Consider the following 24,502-nt stretch of genomic DNA (forward strand, 5'->3'; position numbering starts at 1 on the left):
CACAAAGAATTGGATACAACTGAAGCAACTTAGCATGCATGTATGTTCAGTCATGTCCAACTCTTTGTGACCCCATGGACTTTAGCCCATCAGGCTCCTCTGTCCATGGGATTTCCCAGGCAAGAATACTGGAGTGGGTTGTCATTTCCTCCTCCAGTCTTTCCAACACAGGAATCAAACCCATGTCTCTTGCATCTCTTTCATTGGTAGGTGGATTCTTTACCACTGGCGCTATCTGAGACACCCCATTTAACAGTTCAGTGCTCACTAATGCAATCTCTCTCTCTTTAGTCGCTAAGTCGTGTCCCACTCTCGTGACCCCATGGATTGTAGCCCGCCAGGCTCCCCTGTCCATGGGATTCTCCAGGCAAGAATACTGGAGTGGGTTGCCATTTCCTGTTACAGGAACTAGGCCCTGTGTGCTCTGAATTTTTAAAAATAACTTTAAATAAACTATAATACACTCGAAAAACAATTTTTCCAAGAGATTTCTCCACAAAGTGATTGCACCTGGATATGAATTAGTTTATGAAATTGCTTCCTTCCCAGGCGAGCATGAGAGGCCTAGGAAGCATAGCCAGGCAGGAATGAGAAGAATAAGACGTAATCTCTGTGACATGATTTATAACTGCATTTTCAAGAAATCCAAAAATATACTCCAGAGCATCTATCAGAAGTTTCTGATTTCTTTGAACATCAAGGTCTTCTAACATATTTAAATTTCTACTTTTTCAAAAGAATTTTATATATAACCAATTCCAGGATCATATCTGGTCCACAAGTTACATAAATTGATATCTTTTTATACATGACTATTTGACAGCGAGTACAACCTAAGGAAAAACTGAGGTCTCTAGAGTTATCACTTTGAACGTTCCCTTCTGTGTTTGTCTCCTAATTCGTGGAAATCCTCTGTGCATTAAATAAAACCGGTACATCTTAAATAAAACTGGTAAAACTGCTTGTCTATGACTGAGAACCACCACCTTCATGCTATGCTACGTTACGCTAAGTCACTTCAGTCGTGTCCGACTCTGTGCGACCCCATAGACGGCAGCCCACCAGGCTCCCCCGTCCCTGGGATTCTCCAGGCAAGAACACTGGAGTGGGTTGCCTTTGCCTTCTCCAATGCATGAAAGTGAAAAGTGAAAGTGAAGTCGCTCAGTCGTGTCCGACTCTCAGCAGCCCCATGGACCGCAGCCTAGCAGGCTCCTCCGTCCATGGGATTTTCCAGGCAAGAGTACTGGAGTGGGGTGCCATCGTCTTCTCCGCACCACCTTCATAGGATTATGTAAATAACGGGTCATTACATTTATGTGTTAAAACTCTGACCAATGATATTTCTGATAACTACTTTTCACAATATAGTTGGCAATCAATATAATCAAGTAACAAGTCTCTAGTATTGAATATGTTGTAATAAACTGAGAAACACATCAGGTAAAAATTGTGCAATGCTGTATACCAGATTTTAACATATATTATTATTAATTCTCAAAATAACTCTTTATGACAGATATCTTATCCTCCATGAACTGATGAAAAAACAGAAGCTAATAAAATAAATTACCTTTCCAAAGTCCTACAGTTAGTAATGGCAGCACTGGGATTTGAACCCCATTGCGTCCAATTTCCACAGAAGGCAATGGCACCCCACTCCAGGACTCTTGCCTGGAAAATCCCATGGACGGAGGAGCCTGGTAGGCTGCAGTCCATGGGGATGCAAAGAGTCGGACACGACTGAGCAACTTCACTTTCACTTTTCACTTTTATGCGTTGGAGATGGAAATGGCAACCCACTCCAGTGTTCTTGCCTGGAGAATCCCAGGGACGGAGGAGCTTGGTGGGCTACTGTCTATGGGGTTGCACAGAGTTGGACACAACTGAAGCGACTTAGCAGCAGCAGCAGCAGCAGTGTCCAATTTCAAAAGTTTTCACTATATCTTGCTGCTGTTATTTTTCAATTAAGTTTAGAATCCTCTAAGTTAATGAAAGACACACATACTATAAACTAAATCAACAGTACACTGAAAACCTGATTTTAACTAACAGCTTTTGGGAAAAACATTTTGCTAACGTTAATAAGAAAAACACTGACTCATCTAACTTCTGTTTTTTAGGCATTTCGCCTCTATCACCCAACGCCATTAGGATGGTGTAAACACTAATATGAACAGAAGGTAGACAGCAGCCAGAAAAATAAGAGAAATAGAAAGGGTCTGAATAATCTTACAAACTGGGTAAGCACCTCACAAACAATCAGTTGTAAACTGCATTAAATGATTTGTTTAGAAGCTATCTAGAAAGACAAAACAATTCATTTTAAATACAAAGCAGTCTTCATTATTTTTTCAGTAAACTGTATTCATTTTAAAAGTGACAAATGACCTCAAGTTCTTAAATCCTACGAAGTGTTTTTTTACACATCTCTTCAACTTAAATAATTTAGGGAATCAATTCTAGTCACTTGCAGTAAACCATATCCAAGTATTTAAGATTATTCATGAAACTACCCTGTTGGGAGGGGGGTTCAGGATGGGGAACACATGTATACCCATGGTGGATTCATGTCAATGTATGGCAAAATCAATATAATATTGTAAAGTGATAGCCTCAATTAAAATAAATAAATTTATATTTAAAAAAAGAAAGAAAGAAAAACCGCACATCTGCAGATACATAGGAGCAGCTGAGACACAGTCTCACGATAAACATGCTCTGTAGCAGGCCCACAATCGCAGAGAAACTCAGAAATTATTCATCTTGAAATAGCCTAATAGAAAAATATCCATTGAATTTACTTCTTTTCCACAAAAAATGCCAGAAATATGTTGAAACTCTATATGTATAATATTGAAGGAACTTCCTTCACAAAAGGCTTATTATATGACAAAAGTTAAGGTCAGAATAGACTTTCTACCTTGTCAAAAAAAAAAAAAGAAAGAAACTACCCTGTTAATACATCCAGATAGGATCATTAACTTAAAGAGGTTAATGAATATTTCAAAGTGAAAATGAAAGTTGCTCAGTCATGTCTGACTCTTTGTGACCCCATGGACATTCTCCAGGCCAGAATACTGGAGTGGGTAGCCTTTCCCTTGTCCAGGAGATCTTCCCAACCCAGGGATCAAATCCAGGTCTCCCACACTGCAGGTGGATTCTTTACCAGCTGAGCCATAGGGAAGCCCAAGAATCCTGGAGTGGGTAGCCCATCCCTTCTCCAGCAGATCTTCCTACCCAGGAATCAAACCAGGGTCTCCTGCATTACAGGCAGATTCTTTACCAACTGAGCTATGAGGGAAGTTTTACGTATCACTATTTTTACTCCAAGTTTTTGTTTTGATCTGTGAAAAGTTTGGGGCAGCTCTGTGCATTCTGAAAGCTCATTGTCTCGTTTCATAGTGATAATAGCTCCATGACGCAATGAGAGTGAAGCGTTCAGTGACTGCTATCAATAGGATCTGTGTTCATCCACACAGTCATTTCAAATGAAGCAAAAAACATTTACAGACTACATTATGTTATGATAGTGAATGATTTTAAAAGATGTCAAGTTCTGCTTAAGGAGTTTTATATGAAATAGCATTTACATTAGAGGAAGGTTTGGGGGAGGTGAAAGATGTAAGTCATCAGATTTTCATTTATTTTTAAATACAATTAAGCTCTCAGAGCATCAGCACTTTTAACTCAGAAATATCTCTTTTTAAAGACATTACTGAAATATCATATTCCTATTTCTTGATTTTTCTAATGCATCCCTGAAAATGAGTTCACATTAAGAAGTGGGAGGATTTGTGAAGAAAACTAAACCAGAAGCACAAAGAAAGGAAAAAGTGTTTAATTGCATTAACTATACTTTCATGATATGCCTTTGTTTCTGGCATATATCTTTACCATGTTTACAAATTTCTAGAACAATTCTATTATAAGATATCGTCATGTGCATCCAAATTGCCTGTATTCATGATTCACATACCTTATTACAACAGGTAAAAGAAAGTAAAATATATACCCTATTGTGCAAAGGACCATCCTCTTCCTTTGAATATTATCCTCTTCCTGGTGAATATTATCTTTCATGCAATATTGGTTTACACTTTCATTAAGACTGTAATAACTGTCTCAGTTCTTTCAGCTATTGACCTGATCCCAGATTCAGTCTCATTTTACTTACACTAATCTGGAATTTGAATGCAAAATAATAAATTATTACTTCTTTGCAAAAAGTGTTCTCCAGGAGAATGATTTATCCAAAAGTAAGAAACAACACTACTACTAAAAATAAGTAAGAAAAAAAATGCTGTGATTTTCATTTTTTCATAGAATACAGTCTCTTTTTTAATGATCTAACTTTTAACGGAAGTTGAGAATGGTATTGATCTATGCCCTCACTTTCATTTCCTCCTACTATACTGCTGCTGCTGCTGCTGCTGCTGAGTCGCTTCAGTCGTGTCCGGCTCTGTGCGACCCCATAGACAGCCGCCCACCAGGCTCCCTCATCCCTGGGATTCTCCAGGCAAGAACACTGGAGTGGGTTGCCATTTCCTTCTCCAGTGCATGAAAGTGAAAAGTGAAAGTGAAGTCTCTCAGTCGTGTCCGACGCTTCGCGACCCCATGGACTGCTATACTAATGGGTGAAAATAAGACTTGCAAATACTCATTTCTTCTGGCTCAAAATAGATACTTGGCTTAAAGCCTAAGTACTACACCTAAAAGAATGCACTAAACTCCACATGTCTTGTGACCAGACATATTAGTTGCTCATTTTTATAATCTTCATAGCACTGACGAGAAGCCTACTAACACTTAATAGGTAATTACTAGTTTGCTAAATTCAGAAGTAAAAATAAATATACAAACTTTATTTTTATTTATATTACACATGCTACAAGTTCTACACAAAACTAAAGAAGAAAATTTTATTTTTTACAATGAATATTATTTATAAAAATATAATTTGCTTATATCTAACTTATTTTAATTTATATGTGCTTTTTTTGCTGAATCTTTCAGGATTTCAGGAAAAAAAGTCTTTATTCCCAACTGACAATCAGGAACAGCAGTTCATCCTTAATTCATTAAGTGCCATTTTTTACCCTCTTACATTGTCAAATTATAGGATTCATTATAACAGGGATGTAGTGTTATGGCTTTAGCTCTTTTTGTTCTAATCCTTTTTTCATATATTCTTTCTTTTGATTTGTGACCTTCATTACCAAGAGAGCTCCCTTAATGCTTTCAGTTCAGTTCCAGGAGGATAAGCAGTCAGATACTGTAGGGATTATTTTACATACCATACTTATTAACATGATTACTCAGAGAAATTATATTAATATGCAAGGCACTCCAATACTTCCAGGAAAAAGAAAATGCTCTTTATCAGAATTTTTCCTTTAACACAGAGACACATTCTTCACTATTTACAGTTAAAATCCCTAAGTGAAAGCTTCTCAGTCAAGCAGAAATGTATTATAAAGAGCTCACTGGAGACACAGACCACTTCGTTCATTGATTTCTTTATTTTGGTTTTCTTTTCTCATTGTAAAATAATGTATTCTGATTACACTGAATTTAGAAATTAGAAAAATAGTATAAATTAAATAAAATCACCTGCAATCCCACAAACCCCAAAATAAACATATGATTTGAATGTTTCTTTTATCTTTTTTCTATTTATGTTAAAGGTACTTAGGGTATGTATATTTAAAATCGTTCCATATTTATAATTTTACATCAATTTTTTGCACCTAGTTTATGAATACCTCCCCTATAATTGTTCTTCAAGATTATTATTCGAACAGAATATAAATGTACCATAACTTATTTTAACAATCTGCTACTGAAACTCTAAGGCAAATTAATATATAATGACAGAAAGCTAATCAGTGGTTACTGAGAGTAGGAGAAAAGGCAGGAGAGAAAAATTTTAAAGGGACACAGGTAAACTTCTGGAAATGATGGATAAGTTCGTTATCTTAGTTGTGGTGATAGCTTCATGGTGCAAACATGTAAAAATGTATCAGATTTCACAATTACTCACCAAACTAGTCACGGTTATTGTATGTCAATCATGCTCATAAAGCTAATAAAACTATTTCTGTAATATTCTCTATTGGACAGTAGGTTGGTTCCAATGTTTAGCAATTATAAATAAAGTGGCAAATATAATTCACCACTTTCTTTCAAAGAGAATAGTTTGTATATTTAAAGCAGATTCATGGATTTGATAAAGAGATTTCAATTCCTGTGCAATTTGCAACAGATGTTGTTAAATTCTTCTGAAACTCATTTTACTAACATATTTACTATACCATTAAAGTTCAGGACTAAAAACTATTTGGACAAAATTAGGTAAACTGCTAATTGCTATTACTAGAGCTCACTTTCATTGAAGACTTTTTCTGAGCTGGAGACTGTATTCGCAATTTATATTACACAACTATCTTATTTGTTTTTTTCAATAAAAATAGGCAAAATGAAGTAAAAATATGACAATGCTAGGTAATGAGGTCAGGAAGAAGCTTAACTACAGAATGCAAAGTCTTTTGGGAATGTTCAACATTGTCCCTTTAGGTTTCAAAAAAAATAAAATCTCCAGAGGAGCAAATCGACAATGAAATACAATAAAAAGGAACAAACTACTGATCCTGTATTAACATGAATGATGAACCTCCAAAACACTACAGTGAGTGAAGAAAGCCAGACACAAATGGATAAGGTTATAGGATTCCATTTATATGCAGCCCTAGAAGAGGCAAAACTGTAGCTACAGAAGTCAGAAAGTGTAGGATCTATGGGAGTGAGGATGGAGACGAAATCAATTAGAAAGGGATGTGAAGGAACTTTCAAGAAGTGGCTACAGGGTTGTATACAATGGTCAAAACTCATCGCATGCATGTTCAGTCACTATTCTTCTCAACTCTTTGGATTTCCCAGGCAAAAATACTGAAGTGGGTTTCCATTTCCTCCTCCAGGGGATCTTCCTGACCCAGAGATGGAGCCTGTGTTTCTTTCTGCGTCTCCTGCATTGGCAGGCAGATTCTTTACCACTCAGTCATCTGGGAGGGCTTCCCTAATGACGCTGATGAGAAAGGACTGCCTCCTCACTAACAAAAAATAATTAAAATTAAATGAGCAAACCTATTTAAAAGTCAAACACCCTATTTGAAATAAGCTAATCCGATCATTTACAATCTGATTTAAGGCCACAGGTAAAAATGAACATAAGGCCAAAGAGTCACAGAACCTTCCAACTCCCCTCTCAAATAAGCCTGTTGTGGATCATTTTGATCCACAATATGGTATATGGCTGAACAGTTTCCATATCCGAATTGCTTTTCTTCCACAAACACAGCCGAGGTTGGCTTCCTGTAAATTTCACCCACTGCATGGAGTTCCACCCTATTTAGCAACCCCCTCTTCCATGTCAGTCCAGGGCTATCTGCCAAGAGTAGGCAAATCTCGTTTAAGTTCCTGTTATAATTAAACTAAACAGTTCCCTCAACTATTCCTCATGCAGCATGATTTTTAAGTCACCTCACTATTCTATTTAAAGTGTATGTCCCAGATCAGACTTAATGATTCCATATGTGGTCTAATCAGAACACAGGGCAGCGGAGTTCTATGTTCCCTCATCCACACTTCTATTTGATGTTTTCAAAAACAAAAAGGAAACTTCTTCATGATTATCACAGCTTACATGTCCTCCATAATGTGAGAAGCAGACACACCCAAGATACTCCCATAAACCTGCAAAGAGGGCTGGCAGGTCAAACTCAACATACAAAGCAGACTGACATAGAACAGATTTCAGGAGCATGAGGGCATGAATGTGGTTTCACCAGAAAGCCTCCTTCCAGAATGGGCTTTTGAAAGTTTTCTCAGCAAAGCCAGGCTATGGAGGTGCTTTTCCCCTACTGACCTCTTTTTTGAGCAACACGACACCCTGCTGAACAATGCTTGTGTCAGATAAAATGGTTGTGAGAATACCCAGCCCCTCAATAAACAATAGGCCAATATGAGATTCAAGGAAAGAAAAGCTCACTAGTTTTAATATAAAATGTGCCTCTTCATCAGGAGGATCATGACTGCCTTTGGATAATAAATTTATCATATGCAACTCTGCAGCTATCAATGATAATATTACTTTTTCCTGGAGTATCAACACTGAAGGGAAACACTTCCCTTCAAGAAAGCCAAAGGAGCAACTATTAGGGACAGTCAGGAGACAAACATCCAAACACTGATTAATAAGAAAAAATTTCTTAGAATTTTTGCCCCCAACCAAATGCTTAGGTGTCTGTAATTTCTAAAAAATAATAATAAAACAAATTAAAATACTATAATAGGAAGCCAACAAATAGACCAATAATGTGAAAGGATTTGGAGGATTGCAATGCAAGGAATTACTAAAATTAAAATCTATAAAATAGATAAACTCAAAACCTCAAAATAAAGAGAAAACCTATTATATTGATAAAATATAAATGAGTAAAAAATAATAATCAAGGGAAAAGAGCAAAAGTAAAAATATCAAAGAGATAAAGGAAGATGAAAAACTACAACACTAAAAAAAGTGGGGAATATGAGACAAGTGAAAAATAATAATTATATAGAGAATATTAAAAGAATTTGAAAAAGAAATTCAAATATTAAAGATACATAAGGCCATAAGCTGAGACATTTAAGAGTGTAAATATGCTAAGATAAGAGATTTTGACTTTTTAAAAATTAATATGATAAGCTCTCAACAAACTAAGTATAGAAGGAATGTACTTCAGCATAATAAAGGTGTATACAACAAGTCCACAGCTAACATTATATTCAATGGTGAAACATTGAAAAGTTTTTCTCTTAATCAGGAAAAATGCAACTCTTACCCTTGTTACCTCCTTATAGTACTGGAAGTCCTAGCTGAAATAATTAAGAAAAAGATTAAAAGGTATTTAAATTAAAACAAAGTAAATTTTTTTCAAAGCAAAATATATGTACATATCATATGATATACATATGCTGCTGCTGCTGCTGCTAAGTCGCTTCGGTCGTGTCCGACTCTGTGCGACCTCATAGATGGCAGTCCACCAGGCTCCCCCATCTCTGGGATTCTCCAGGCAAGAATACTGGAGTGGGTTGCCATTTCCTTCTCCAATGCATGAAAGTGAAAAGTGAAAGTGAAGTCGCTCAGTCGTGTCCGACTCTTAGCGACCCCATGGACTCCAGCTTACTAGGCTCCTCCATCCATGGGATTTTCCAGGTAAGAGTACTGGAGTGGGGTGCCATTGCCTTCTCCGGATATACATATGACATATGGTAAATTGATATGGACAATGGAATAATGTTCAGCCTGGTGGCTCAGCTGGTAAAGAATCTGCCTGCAATGTAGGAGATCTGGGTTCGATCCCTGGATTGGGAAGATCCCCTGGAGAAGGGAAAGCCTATGCACTCCAGTATTCTGGCCTGGAGAATTCCATGGACTTTATAGTCCACGGGGTCGCAAAGAGTCGGACAGAACTGAGTGACTCTCACTTCACATCCATATGCGACAATATGGATGAACCTTAAGGACATTATGCTAAGTGAAAATAAGCCCATCAGAGGAAGACAAACCCTGCATGACTCCATTTACATGAGGTAGCCAAAATCATCACATTCATCGAATCAAAGAGCAGAATGGTGGTTTCCAGAGCCTAGGGGGAGGGGAAATGTGGAGTCACTAATCAACAGGTATGTGGTTGTTGTTGTTATTTAGTTGCTAAGTCCTGTCCAACTCTTTTGTGACCCCATGAACCGCAGCCCACCAGGCTCCTCAGTACATGGGATTTCCCAGGCAAGAATACTGGAGTGGGTTGCCATTTCTTTCTCCAGGGGATCTTCCTGACCCACGGATCGAACCAGCTTCTCCTGTATTGCAGGTGGATTCTTTAACAACTGAGCTACTGGGGAAGTCCAAACAACAGTAGTTTCAATCAAATAATAGGCATAAACTCTTCAGATCTGCTGTGAAACATTGTACCTACAGTAACTTTGCAGGCTGACTCTTTACCATCAGAACCACCAGGGAAGCTATCACAATAATATTTTGCACACCTAAAATTTGTTAAGAGCATAGATCTCATAAGTGTTCTTTCTACAATAAATTAACAAAAAAATTAATATGATAAAGAAATGAAAGAATAACAAAATAGAAGTCTTTTTAAGTTAAACTAGGGAGTTTTTTAATTTTTAAATAGAAAATATGATAAGCATTAAGTGGACTAATAAACTAAGACAAACAATGCTAAGGAAAATAAACAGTAAGTTTAAGCAAATAGAAGTTCTTTGCTAAAGTAAAGATACATGCTCCTCTTGGACGCATTTAAGAACGTGTTTTGACTTCAGCGCAAAGGCAACAGATGTATAGATTTCACCTTCCAAGACATAACAGTCTCTGGCAAAGGATTTCAAGATGGTTTAAATTGGAAAGCCAAGGTCACTGAGCTGATGAAGCGTAGAAAAATCAGAAACAACACACATGGCACATTCTCACCCAAGCTCTGACATCATCTGCTTCTCAAATACCCTGCTTGGGGGTAAAAAGAGGAGGGTGAAGAAATGATTAAAAATTCAGGCAGTTGAGATGGACTGCAGGGCTCTATGGAGGCGTTTGGGTAAAGCTTGAACATTTTGAGTAATACAGGGAATAAGGCATTAGAGAGGAGAAGGTTGAAAATCTGAGAGCAGTGATAATTGAAGGAGGAAGTTCCAGACTAGATTGGATAGGATAAAGAGCTCAGAGAAAGCTGCAGAGAAATTCATTAAATGTAAATCCTTTTATAAGCAGTTTTTAATGCAATACTACAGAGCTCACTGAAAAGCCCAAGGCTTAACCAATAGGGCCAATAATGAATGCAGATTTGGGGATATGCTTGCTTCTGGCATGACTTCAAGAAAAACGAATCAAAGAAAGACAAGTTCACAAACACTGGTTAGTTATTTCTCCCCATGATATTCATCCCGTGTTTCATAGACCCTAAAACCTTGCCCAACTAGAATGTGGTAACCCCTTCCCTGGTGGCTCAGATGGTAAAGAATCTACCTGCAATGAGGGACACCTGAGTTCCATCCCTGAGCTAGAAGTTCCCCTGGAGAAGGGCACGGCAACCCATTCCAGTATTCTTGCCTGGACAATCCCCAGGGACAGAGGAGCCTGCTGGGCTACAGTCCATGAGGTCACAAACAGTCTGAGCGACTAAGGACAGCACAGCACAGCAACCTGGTTGTTGAGTGTCAACAACTAATTAAGCCTCGGGCTTCCCTGGTGGCTCAGGTGGTACAGACTCTGCCTGCAATACAGGAGACCTGGCTTCCATCCCTGGGTTAGTCACTGAGTGACTAACACTTTCACTTATAAAAGAAACCCCTTATCACTTTGGAAAAAAATTATCTCTAAATAAGGTCACATTCTGAGTTCTAACCGAGGGCTAAGATTTGCAATATCTGAATTTGGGGGAGATACAGTTTAACCTGTAACACATACTACAACAGATATATCTGTATACATGACTATTACTACCACTTATAATATTAATCCAGATGAATTTTTTGAAGATAAAACTAAATGCTCCAAAATTAACTTTGACGCTTGGTCCCAAGTCATTCTTGGTTTCATAAAAACTAGCAAAGATATCGGAGAAGGCAATGGCACCCCACTCCAGTACTCTGGCCCGGAAAGTCCCATGGATAGAGGAGTCTGGTGAGCTGTAGTCCGTGGGGTCGCTAGGAGTCAGACACGGCTGAGCGACTGCACTTTCGCTTTTCACATTCATGCATTGGAGAAGGAAATGGCAACCCACTCCAGTGTTCTTGCCTGGAGAATCCCAGGGACAGGGGAGCCTGGTGGGCTGCCGTCTGTGGGGTCGCACAAAGTCGGACATGACTGAAGCGACTTAGCAGCAGCAGCAAAGATATAGATCCCAGAGACTTTCAATGACTTTACTGTAATATAATCACAAGAATCAAAATAGAATGTGTTTCAACAAATAAAACTTCCAGTTATGTAAAGCAAAACTTTATGCTGCAGCTTCTACAGTCTGTAATTTAGTCATTAGATTATCTGGACACATGCTTGCCTGCCAGAGCATCCTTCTTGAGAAGTGAAAAATGAACTTCTTGCAGAAACAAAACAATCGTGGCCAGAAGAAACCACTCAAAATATTGGCTACAGCCCATCACAGTTGTCATGTTTAAGAAACAGCTTTGAAGGAGACATCTTAGAAAGCAAGACAGAGAAAATGTTATTTCCAGAATTCCTCTTAGGAAAAGGACAAGAAAAAAAAATCTGAAAAATCTTTTACGATGAAGGGAAAGTCACAAGCTCACTCAGATTTTTAAATGATCATTATTAAGCTCCCTGCATCAAGCAAGGAAGGGAATGTATAAAGCTCTTAGCAGAGAGAAGGACCAGGATGAGGGGAATATAGAGAAGGGAGAGAAGCAGAGAAAGTGGAGAACTGGAAGACAAGAAAGGCTGCAGGGCACAAGATGTAATTCCTACTTGAACCCTCAAATCACCAGTAAACTCACAAAAGAAAGTGGGAGCTCTGAGAGCTTGAAAGGAGCTGAGCTTTGCAACCACGTGAAGCAAAACCATTCAGCTTTCCAGAAGGAGCCAGGGAGAATGGAGCTCCTCAGCTGACTTCTGGGTTATAGGAAATAACCATCTAGTTATCTCCTGGTGCACTTTAACTATGAAAAACCTAGATAGTGTATTAAAATGCAAAGACATCACTTTGCCAACAAAGGTCCATATAGTCAAAATTATGGTTTTTCCAAGCAGTCATGTATGGATACAAGAGTTAGACCACAAAGAAAGCTGAGCACGGAAAAATTGATGCTTTCAAACTGGGGTGCGGGATAAGACACTTGAGAGTCCCTTGGACAGCAAGGAGATCTAACCAGTTAATCCCAAAGGAAATCAACCCTGAATATTCATTGGAAGGCCTGATGCTGAAGCTCTAATACTTTGGCCACCAGCTGTGAATAGCTGATTCATTGGAAAAGATTCTGGGAAAGACTGAAAGCAAAAGGAGAAGGAGGTGGCAGAGGATGAGATGGTTGGATGACATTACCAACTCAATAGACATGACTTTGAGCAAACTCTGGGAGACAGCAGAGGACAGAGGAGCCTGATGTACTGCAATCCATGGGGTCTAAAGAGTCAGACAGGACTGAGCGACTGAACAACAACAACCCTGGGTACAACAGGATCCAGCATTGCTCAAAGTCAGAGACTGTCTGTGAGAGGACAGCTACGGGACACTCAGAAAATCCCTGTCTTTGAAACATTCTGGGTCACCATACTGTTAGTGCCTCATAAGATAGAATCTAAGACTGCCTTAACTCTACTAGCTATAAACACATAACTGGGCAAGGGAAGAAGTGGGGATAACCTTGATGGGCCAGTTTTCTTGATGCAGTAGTGACGCAATGTCATATACTAAGGGTTGACAGTAAGAGACAGAGGTTAAAGGGGGAACCTCAAGAGAGAGGTAAGACTTGGGGCTCGTTATTAATGAGACAAGTATGGGTGAACTAGTGACACTGAGGTTCAGCTGAGCCAGAATCCTAAGGTCATGGCAACAGCCTACACAGTTGTGTGGTCTTCTCCATCAGGGTTCAGCAAATACGGTCATGGGGAGAGAAACAAACTGTAGCATTAATCTTGATTCCAGATTCTGCTGAGCTGACTAAGTCTAAGTCTACATATACCTTTTGCCCAAGAATAAGGATAGCACAGCTGAAGTTGCTGGTGAAGAAATAATAGTTTGGATGATAGAACACATGATCCCTACTACGTTAGAAAGGAATAGAAATCAAGAGGAGAATGATTGGTAGATGGAGGAAAAGGAGAGAAGCTAAGAGATTAATGATCTACTTGAAGTCAAGAAGCAAGTACAGTGGGAATGGAATTATGAGAGTTGAGGCAGGAAGGAAGGATATGCATTTACAGAACTAGAATTAGTCATGGCCATTGGTCAAAATGGCCTAGCAGAAGCTTGATCACATGCTGTTACTTGTATAACTTTATAGTCAATTATAAATGGCCATATTAAATGATTCTGTATACATAACAAAAACTACAATTGAAGATCATTCCATCACATCGCTTATCTTTGTCTACACTGTACCTTATGCTATGAGGGATTCAAATAACTTACAAAGTTATAAAAAGCATAATAGAATAAATTTAAGATAAGTAAAAGATGTGGACCTGATAGCCACTAGACATTTCACTTAAAACTGCCATCTCCATAGTTAATTTCATGCCTTAAAAATTATTTTTCAATTTATCCTATTCTAAAATCTTTTCTCTTACCTTTCTACACATGGCAGACTGTGACAAGGTGAACTATCCTCTGTGAGTTTGGCATATCACTACATTTATCGGTTTATTTTCACAAGTGGAGTATCATTGAAAACATTCTGTATGTTAGATCTACGAGTTGTATTGCTTGTCAGCACACTTTTCTTGTTGTCAGCACCCTACCTGCCACTGTTTATTTGTACCCTATCATCAAAAAGAAGAATCTTTAATAGATGGAAGTAAGGAAAGTTAGGAAAGGAAACTGCTTATTTATACTAGCTCTTAATACAGGTGACTCACTAGATCAGCAAAATGTGTCTTTACCTGGTTATGCCCCCATCCAGTAACCCATGGGTCTCTTGACAGTCCCTTGGACTGCAAGGAGATCAAACCAGTCCGCCCTAAAGGAAATCAACCCTGAATATTCATCAGAAGGCCTGATGCTGAAATTGAAATTCCAATACTTTGGCCACCTGATACAAAGAGTCAACTCATTGGAAAAGACCCTGATGATGGGAAAGACTGAAGGCAAAAGGAGAAGGGGTTGCAGAGGATAAGATGGTTAGATAGCATCACTGACTCAATGAATATGAACTTGAGCAAACTCTGGGAGATAGTGGAGGATATAGGAGCCTGATGTGCTGCAGTCCAAGCGGTTTCAAAGAGTCGGACCTGACTTAGCGAAAAACAACAAGCTTCTAGCAAGTCACCTGTGGGCCTCTGGCTGAACAGTAGAAATTCAGAGTAACCCCTAATACCATACCAAAGGATTACCCGTCACCCCTGCCATTAGATGCTTATAGGCCTTTTAAGTAAAGGTTGCTTACACATTTCGTTATTGAAATGGGAATAAAACAATTTCTACTTTATTTTCTCCCTTTAACTTCATTTATTTCATTTTAGTAATTTTAATGAGTCAATAACAAATGACCACATTAAGTGATTCTGCATTTCTTATGAAGACTGCAATTGAAAATTCTACCATCACACTGCTTATCTTTATTTTGTATACATTGCTATGGGGGATTTGAATGGTTTTCACGTGTATTCAACTAAATAAGAAATGGGAAGTACCAAAGTTAGGCAGCAGACTGGTGGGGTCCATCTGCCAAAGATGCTTGGCTGAATGATATTTCCCACAGGGACCTTTAATATCTGAAACCAGTTCTCCAATTCAAGTCTCCAGTGGTCTCCTTGTCCTAAAGGATAGCCCTCTTGAGATGGTTAATAACTTTACACCTAAAATCGCTGTTCCTGGCAATTCAGTGGAACAATGGGCTAGAAATTGCCATCAAGAGAGCAATAAGCTCCACTTCTAAAAACTATTAAGGAAAGCTCCTGAACGTTTTACTTTCTTTTCTTTTTAATATCTGGGATCAGTCAGTCCCTATATGACAAATACGAGAGCTTAAGTCCATAATCTTCAACAGGCTTAACCTTATGATATTGGCCAAACCTCCTTATCAGCCCAGGTATGCAACAACTAACGTTTCAATAAGCTCTGCATTTTTAATTTTCAAAAAACAACCAGGTGGTCCTTTTCTATAATGTTTCCATGAGGGAGGCACAATACAGGATTGTTATCCACACTATTTTGAATTCTCAAACCAGCTTCTCTGGAATAAGCTTCAAAAGGAATTTTCCATCATATAAATCCTTTATCTGCATCCTTTGCTCATGAAAATTAACAGATAGCTAGATATAAAGGTAATCAAAGCCTTGGCTTTGCCCTTTTCACAAAAGCTATCATGCCAAAACTCCTTTGGTAATAAACTCTATTTGATAATCCCAGACTCCTTCAAGCAAAGAGAATTTATGTATATTCTAGTTATACTTGAGTGTCCCTTGTGGTTCAGCTGGTAAAGAATCTGCCTGCAATGCAGGAGACCTGGGTTCAATCCCTGGGTTAGGAAGAGCCCCTGGAGAAGGGAAAGGCTAGCCACTCCAGTATTCTGGCCTGAAGCATTCCATGGACCATATAGTCCATGGGGTCGCAAAGAGTCAGATTCAACTTCCACTTTCACTAGCTATACTAAATGCTGGATTTCCAGGAATATTTTTCCTCAACAACAAAAACTAGTGTAAAATAGATAGCTAGTGGGAAACTAGGGAGCTCAGCTCAATGCTTTATGATGACCTAGAAGGGAGGGATGGAGGGGCAGGATGGAGGCTCAAAAGGAGGAGATATATGTATACTTATAGATGATTCACACTGTGTACAGCAGAAACTAACACAGCATTGTAAAACAATTATCCTCCAATTAAAACTTTAAAAATAATTTAAAAGTAGTTGAAAATTTTCTTTAACAGTCATATAGCTTTCAATAAGGGAGACAGAAGGTTTTCATGAGTGGACATACAGCAGTTCAAAAAAAAATAACCAATCTGAAGAGCCTAAGCATCAGCTCCAATTCCCTTTTTCTAAAAATTTTTCTATTTCTACCAAAAATGTCATTCATTTACAAGACCATTTGTCTAAGGCTCAGTCTGTTCAGTCTAAGTACTTTTTACTTACCAGCTGATGGGAAGAGAGGGAATCTATTGCACTTGAAGAATATGTATTCACCCTATTATTTAAGAAGACTCAATTTTTTAAAAAAAGACAAGCCAAATGAACAGAATGTATGGAACTCGAGAAATGTGATGCACAGAAAATAAGTAAGCTAATAGCATAAGTGAAGAGGCAAAACTTAGAGGATGTATTAAATACAAATAATTAATAGCTTATGAGACAAGGTATATAATGATATAAATAGTAAGTTAGTAACCCGTAAGACATGTTAGAGATATTAATAGAATAAATGGAATGTATGGCAGAACAAGGATTATTACTTTTGGATTGGAAGGTTCGGAAGGACCAAGTTTTAAGGTAACATCACATCATTCTGGGCTGACAACTATGTTATCCTTAATCTGTCTAACATGCTTCCATTTTGGCGCCACAAGTGTTCTCCCCAAAAGAACACAGACAAAACCCAAAGCTGTTCAGCAGGCTAATTGGCAAGCAAAGCTATTGGCAGGCATGCTTGCCCTTGCATCTCTTTGACAGAGCAAGTATGTGCCCCCAGACACCTGCCATCTGTCTGTCAGAACCCCTTTCTCAAACCACAGTCTCAGCTTCATGAACACAGCACCAGTTTGGAGGCTGATTCAGCAAAGAAGAGGTAAGATATATGAACACTGTATAACCTAGAATTCAGGTTGTGATTTTCCTTTCACCCCAAATGAACACTATCATGAATGCATGAACTTACCCCACCTTTTTCCTCTTGATTCTCATTATTTATCTTAAACTGATTTAACAAACCATGTGATTGGGTCATCTTTTTTTTTTATCTGTGAGCCTTTCTTTTCAGTGGTCTCTGGGTATTATACTGAGAGGCTACAGTGTAACTTCTCATACAGCAATGTGAGTGGGGAAAGAATTAGGTTAAACAGAAAATATGTATGATGTATTTGGTTACAGGGTTTGCAAAAGTATAATCATGAGATTATGTTAATAGAAATATAACATACTATAATCATAGATTTATAAGAATATGTCTTTATCTTGTAACATTGGAAGATGATCATCAAAGATGTAATTGGAAAGAAACAAATACATATAACTAAGTTTCTGGGCTATTACGATCAAATGCAAAATGCATTAAGAGGTAAATGTACAAGCTCCTGAGATCAAATCCTGGCTTCACCACTTCCTGTCTTTGTCATCTTAGGAAAGTTTCCTCTTTGTGCCTCAAATTCCACATCTGCAAAATAGAGACAATGATAGAAATAAAATAATAGTAACCCTAGCTGAAAGGATTATATTGATGATTAAGAGTTTACCAGCATATATATCTCTTATGATAGCCAAATCATAGGAATGCTTTATATTTTTTAACTATTAAAAATGAAAGAGTGAAAGTTAGAGTATGACCAAAAGGAAAAAAATCTTGGATGACAAGTTGCACAAACATTACTTCCCATTGACAGGATCCTCTGCTCATGCCAGTGCCATTGTAATGAGTACAAATCACAACATATAAAGCGTGCATTCATGCTAAGTCACATCAGTCATGTCCAACATTTGTGACCCTATGGACTGTGACCTACCAGGTTCCTCTGTCTATGGGATTCTCCAGGCAAGAATACTGGAGTGGGTTGCCATACTATCCTCCAGGGGATCTTCCCAACCCAGGGATAAAACCCACATGTCCTGCATTGCAGGTGGATTCTTTACCACTGAGCCACTGGGGCAGCCCATACAAAGCAAGAGTCAGTAATCAGTATAGAGTAACAAGGTGTCTTGTGAGTTCTTCTTCAGGGTTGGGATGAGTTTGGGGAGAGCTTGAGTACTGGACAAAAGAATGAGTTCATCTGAGCAAGAGGTTGGGTGGTAAGTGAAAGGTGATTCAGGGAGTCCAGCATCTGGAAAATTAGGGGGCAGCCCCAAGACAAGCTGCTCCTCCAAACAGAGTGACTGAAGCCAATAAAAATAAGCCAAGTGTTCATGAATATGTAATGTCCTATACATAACTACCAGTCCATTCTGAAGGAGATCAGCCCTGGGATTTCTTTGGAAGGAATGATGCTAAAGCTGACACTCCAGTACTTTGGCCACCTCATGTGAAGAGTAGACTCATTGGAAAAGACTCTGATGCTTTTGAGAGGGATTGGGGGCAGGAGGAGAAGGGGACGACAGAGGATGAGATGGCTGGATGGCATCACTGACTCAATGGACGTGAGTCTGAGTGAACTCTGGGAGTTGGTGATGGACAGGGAGGCCTGGCGTGCTGCGATTCATGGGGTCACAAAGAGTCGGACACAACTGAGCGACTGATCTGATTACATAACTACAACCATTGCCACCAGGAAGAGACCCTGGATAGTTGGAGAACTAAGCTCCCTCTTCAGGTGGCTGTTATGACCTGGCCCGGGCCTTTAGCAATTGTATCCATCTGCTGCCTCATTATTCCCCATTCCTTGTGGCATCAAGAGGTTCCAGCTGCCCAGAGGGAAGGAGAGTGGCCACAGATGTCAACCTACATTGTAACTTAATAACAGCAATCAGAGTATGCCTTTTCTCCAGACATCTGCACTCTGCACCACTTGGGGTGACCCTCTCTTCACATATCCTAGCTCCTCTGTGCATTTGCTTGACTTCTTAATAAACCTCTGATAAACCGTACCAGGAAGTCCATAAAAACATACCCACTTGGATATATCTCAGTCCAGCTAAATTAAATTAGTCCCAATTCAAAACATTAGTAAATCAGTAACTCTGAAATGGCATACTTCAAAACCCCAAAAGGTGGTTGGGAACACACTTAACAAATAACTAAAAATATTCTTCAGATAGGTGTGCAAACAAATTTAAATCCTCTGTGACCAGTTTGAACAGTTTCTATTTTAAAAGGTCTGGGATTTGGGAAATGAAATTCTTGGTGTCCAAATTTTATTAGGCGCTTTTCCTATCCAGCCCACGCCATACCATTTCATTTTAGGCCAATGAATCTCCATTAGTTTCAGAACCTCCCATATTCATCCCAAATTTATCCAGTTTCCAGATGAGACTGATTTGCTATGTCTTAATGTATAACTTTCTCAATTTTTTCTTTGTAATACAGGTTCTTCAGATATGTCAGCTTCCTATATTTTATACATTCTAAATGATTTTTTAGTGTTAGGCCTCTTGCATGCCAGAGCTGGTAATGGCTCTGCCAAGCTCCTTGCATAGAAATTTAAATTTCAAAAATTGCTTAGAGTTGTGTATTTTTCATGAGAGAGCATAGTTGCCTAAGTCACAGAAAGATAATGCCAAGTAAAATACATTTTCTTCAAGAAATTCACAGGTACAGATTTTTGCCTCCTTATAAACTTTGAAAAATTCCGAAAAATGTAATGAAAAAAATTGTCCTAAATGCTTCTTGTCATAGAAAACAAGTTTTAACAATATGATGTATAGAATACAAATTGGAGGACTATACCTAGGTCCATTTGTGTATTTTTAGATGATAGGAGTTAGAGCATACAGAATATTTTACATACCACCTTTTCAGTGATTAATATATTGTGGTCATTTTTTTCATATCCTTAACATACTCAAGAATATGCTTTAGGGCTTCCCTGATCATCTAGTGGTTAAGAATCTGCCTGCCAATGCAGGGCACACAGGATCGATCCCTGGTCCAGGAAGGTCCCATAGACGAACTAAGCTCACACACCATAGCTACTGAAGCCCACAGGCCCTAGAGCCCATGCTCCACAATCAGAGGAGCCACCACAAAGAGAAGGACACACACCACAACTAGAGAATAGCCCCCTCTTATCACAACTAGAGAAAGCTCATATGTAGCAGTGAAGACCCAGCACTGCGCTTCAGTCATGTCCGACTCTGTGTGACCCCATAGACAGCAGTCCACCAGGCTCCCCTGTCCCTGGGATTCTCCAGGCAAGAACACTGGAGTGGGTTGCCATTTCCTTCTCCAATGCATAAAAGTGAAAAGTGAAAGTGAAGTCACTTAGTCATGTCCAACTCCTAGCGACCCCATGGACTTCAGCCTACCAGGCTCCTCCACCCATGGGATTTGCCAAACAAGAGTACTAGAGTGGAGTGCCATTGCCTTCTCCGAAATTAATTAAATAAATCTATTAAAATACATATTTTTAAAAATAACCTGCTTTAAATGTCTTCAAAAACAGCATAGTCCTTGAATTTGTTTCCTAGGGCTGCTGTAACAAAATGCCACAAACTAAGGTGGCTTAAAACAATAGAAATATATTCTCTCTCAGTTTTGGAGGCTGGAAATCTGCAATCAAGGTGTCAGCAAGACCATGATTCCTCAGAAACCTCCAGGGAAATCCTTCTTAGCTCTCTTCTTAGTTTCTGGTGTTGCTGAGAATCTTTGCGTTCTTTGGCCTGTAGCAGCATAACTCCAATCTTTCCCTTTACCATCACAAGTATGTCTGTCTTCACACAGTCATCCTCTCATAAGGACACCAGTTACACTGGCTTAGGCTCCCACTGTACTCCAGATTGACCTCATGTTAACCAACTGCACCTGCTTAAAGTCACATTTTGAGATACTGGGGGTTAGTATTTCAACATATTTTCAAGGAGAGAAGACAGGACTCAAACTTTTTAAAGACTTCTATGGTGCATGTGTGCATGTGTGTGTGTATATGTGTGAGTGCTCAGTCGTGTCTGACTCCTTTCAATCTCTGGCCTGCAGCCCGCCAGGCTCCTCTGTCCATGGGATTTTCCAGGGAAGAATACTGGAGTGGACTATTCAACATAGTTTTGGAAGTTTTGGCCACAGCAATCAGAACAGAAAAAGAAATAAAAGGAATCCAGATTGGAAAAGAAGAAGTAAAACTCTCACTGTTTGCAGATGACATGATCCTCTACATAGAAAACCCTAAAGACTCCACCAGAAAATTACTAGAGCTAATCAATGAATATAGTAAAGTTGCAGGATATAAAATTAATACACAGAAATCCCTTGCATTCCTATACACTAACAATGAGAAAACAGAAAGAGAAATTAAGGAAACAATTACATTCACCATTGCAATTAAAAGAATAAAATACTTAGGAATATATCTACCTAAAGAAACAAAATACCTATATACAGAAAACTATAAAACACTGATGAAAGAAATCAAAGAGGACACAAATAGACGGAGAAATATACCATGTTCATGGATTGGAAGAATCAATATAGTGAAAATAAGTATACAACCCAAAGCAATCTATAGATTCAGTGCAATATCTTTCAAGCTACCAACAGTATTTTTCACAGAACTAGAACAAATAATTTCACAATTTGTATGGAAATACAAAAAACCTCGAATAGCCAAAGCAATCTTGAGAAAGAAGAATGGAACTGGAGGAATCAACCTGCCTGACTTCAGGCTCTACTACAAAGCCACAGTCATCAAGACAGTATAGTACTGGCACAAAGACAGAAATATATATCAATGGAACAAAATAGAAAGCCTAGAGATAAATCCACACACCTATGGACACCTTATCTTTGACAAAGGAGGCAAGAATATACAATGGAGAAAAGACAAGCTCTTTAACAAGTGGTGCTGGGAAAACTGGTCAACCACTTGTAAAAGAAGGAAACTAGAACACATTCTTACACCATACACAAAAATAAACTCAAAATGGATTAAAGATCTAAATGTAAGACCAGAAACTATAAAACTCCTAGAAGAGAACATAGGCAAAACACTCTCCGACATAAATCACAGCAGGATCCTCTATGACCCACCTCCCAGAGTAATGGAAATAAAAGCAAAAATAAACAAATGGGACCTAATTAAACTTAAAAGCTTTTGCACAATGAAGAAAACTATAAGGAAGGTGAAAAGACAGCCTTCAGCATGGGAGAAAATAATAGCAAACGAAGCAACTGACAAACAATTAATCTCAAAAATATACAAGCAACTCCTGCAGCTCAATTCCAGAAAAATAAATGACCCAATCAAAAAACTGGCCAAAGAACGAAACAGACATTTCTCCAAAGAAGACATACAAATGGCTAACAAACACATGAAAAGATGTTCAACATCACTCATTATCAGAGAAATGCGAATCAAAACCACAATGAGGTACCATTTCACACCAGTCAGAATGGCTGCTATTCAAAAGTCTACAAACAATAAATGCTGGAGAGGGTGTGGAGAAAAGGGAACCCTCTTACACTGCTGGTGGGAATGCAAACTAATACAGCCACTATGGAGAACAGTATGGAGATTCCTTAAAAAACTGAAAATATAACTGCCATATGACCCAGCAATCCCACTGCTGGGCATACACACCAAGGAAACCAGAATTGAAAGAGACACATGTACCCCAATGTTCATCGCAGAAATGTTTATAATAGCCAGGACATGGAACAACCTAGATGTCTATTGGCAGACGAATGGATAAGAATTCTGTGGTACATATATACAATGGAATATTACTCAGACATTAAAAAGAATACATTTGAATCAGCTCTAATGAGGTGGATGAAACTGGAGCCTATTATACAGAGTGAAGTAAGCCAGAAAGAAAAACATCAATACAGTATACTAGTACTCTTGCCTGGAAAATCCCATGGACAGAGGAGCCTGGTAGGCTGCAGTCCATGAGGTTGCTAAGAGTTGGACAATACTGAGTGACTTCACTTTCACTTTTCACTTTCACACATTGGAGAAGGAAATGGCAACCCACTCCAGTGTTCTTGCCTGGAGAATCCCAGGGACAGGGGAGCCTGGTGGGCTGCCGTCTATGGGGTCGCACAGAGTCGGACACAACTGAATCGACTTAGCAACAGCAGCAGCAATGCATATATATGGAATTTAGAAAAATGGTAACAATAACCCTTTATGCGAGACAGCAAAAGAGACACAGATGTATAGAACAGTCTTTTGGACTCTGTGGGGAGAGGGCAAGGGTAGGATGATTTGAAAGAATGGCACTGAAACATGTGTATTATCAGATGTGAAATGGATCGCCAGTCCAGATTCAATGCATGGGACAGGGTGCTTGGGGCTGGTGGACTGGGATGACCCAGAGGGATGGGATGGGGAGGATGTGGGAGGAGGTTCAGTATGGGGAACACATGTATACCCGTGGCTGATTCATGGCAATGTATGGCAAAACCACTACAATATTGTAAAGTCATTAGCCTCAAATTAATAAATTTATTTAAAAAATAAAACTAAAAAAATAAAAGTAATAAGTTCTTTTGGAAAAAAAGAAAGACTACTGGAGTGGGTTGCCATTTCCTCCTCCCAAAGATCTTCCCAACCCAGGGATCAAACCTGTGTCTCTTGTGTCTCCTGCCCTTGCAGGCAGATTCTTTACCACTGTACCACCTGGGAAGCATCTATGGTAGAACACAATTTCCTTTTTTTCACTGTTATATTTAATGCAGATAAGGAAGTCAATCTGAATAATCCCTGGAAGGACTGATACTGATGCTGAAGCTCCAATATGTTGGCCAACCGCTGTGAAGAGCCTTCTCACTGGAAAAGACCCTGATGCTGGGAAAGATTGAGGGCAGGAGAAGTGAGTGACAGAGGATGAGATAACATCACTGACTCAATGGCCATGAGCTTGAGCAAACTCCAAGAGATAGTGACAGACAGGGAAGCCTGGCATGCTGCAGTCCTTGGGGTCAC

The sequence above is a fragment of the Bos mutus genome, chromosome 12 (genome assembly GCF_027580195.1).
Source record: "Bos mutus isolate GX-2022 chromosome 12, NWIPB_WYAK_1.1, whole genome shotgun sequence".
Taxonomy (NCBI): Eukaryota; Metazoa; Chordata; class Mammalia; order Artiodactyla; family Bovidae; genus Bos; species Bos mutus.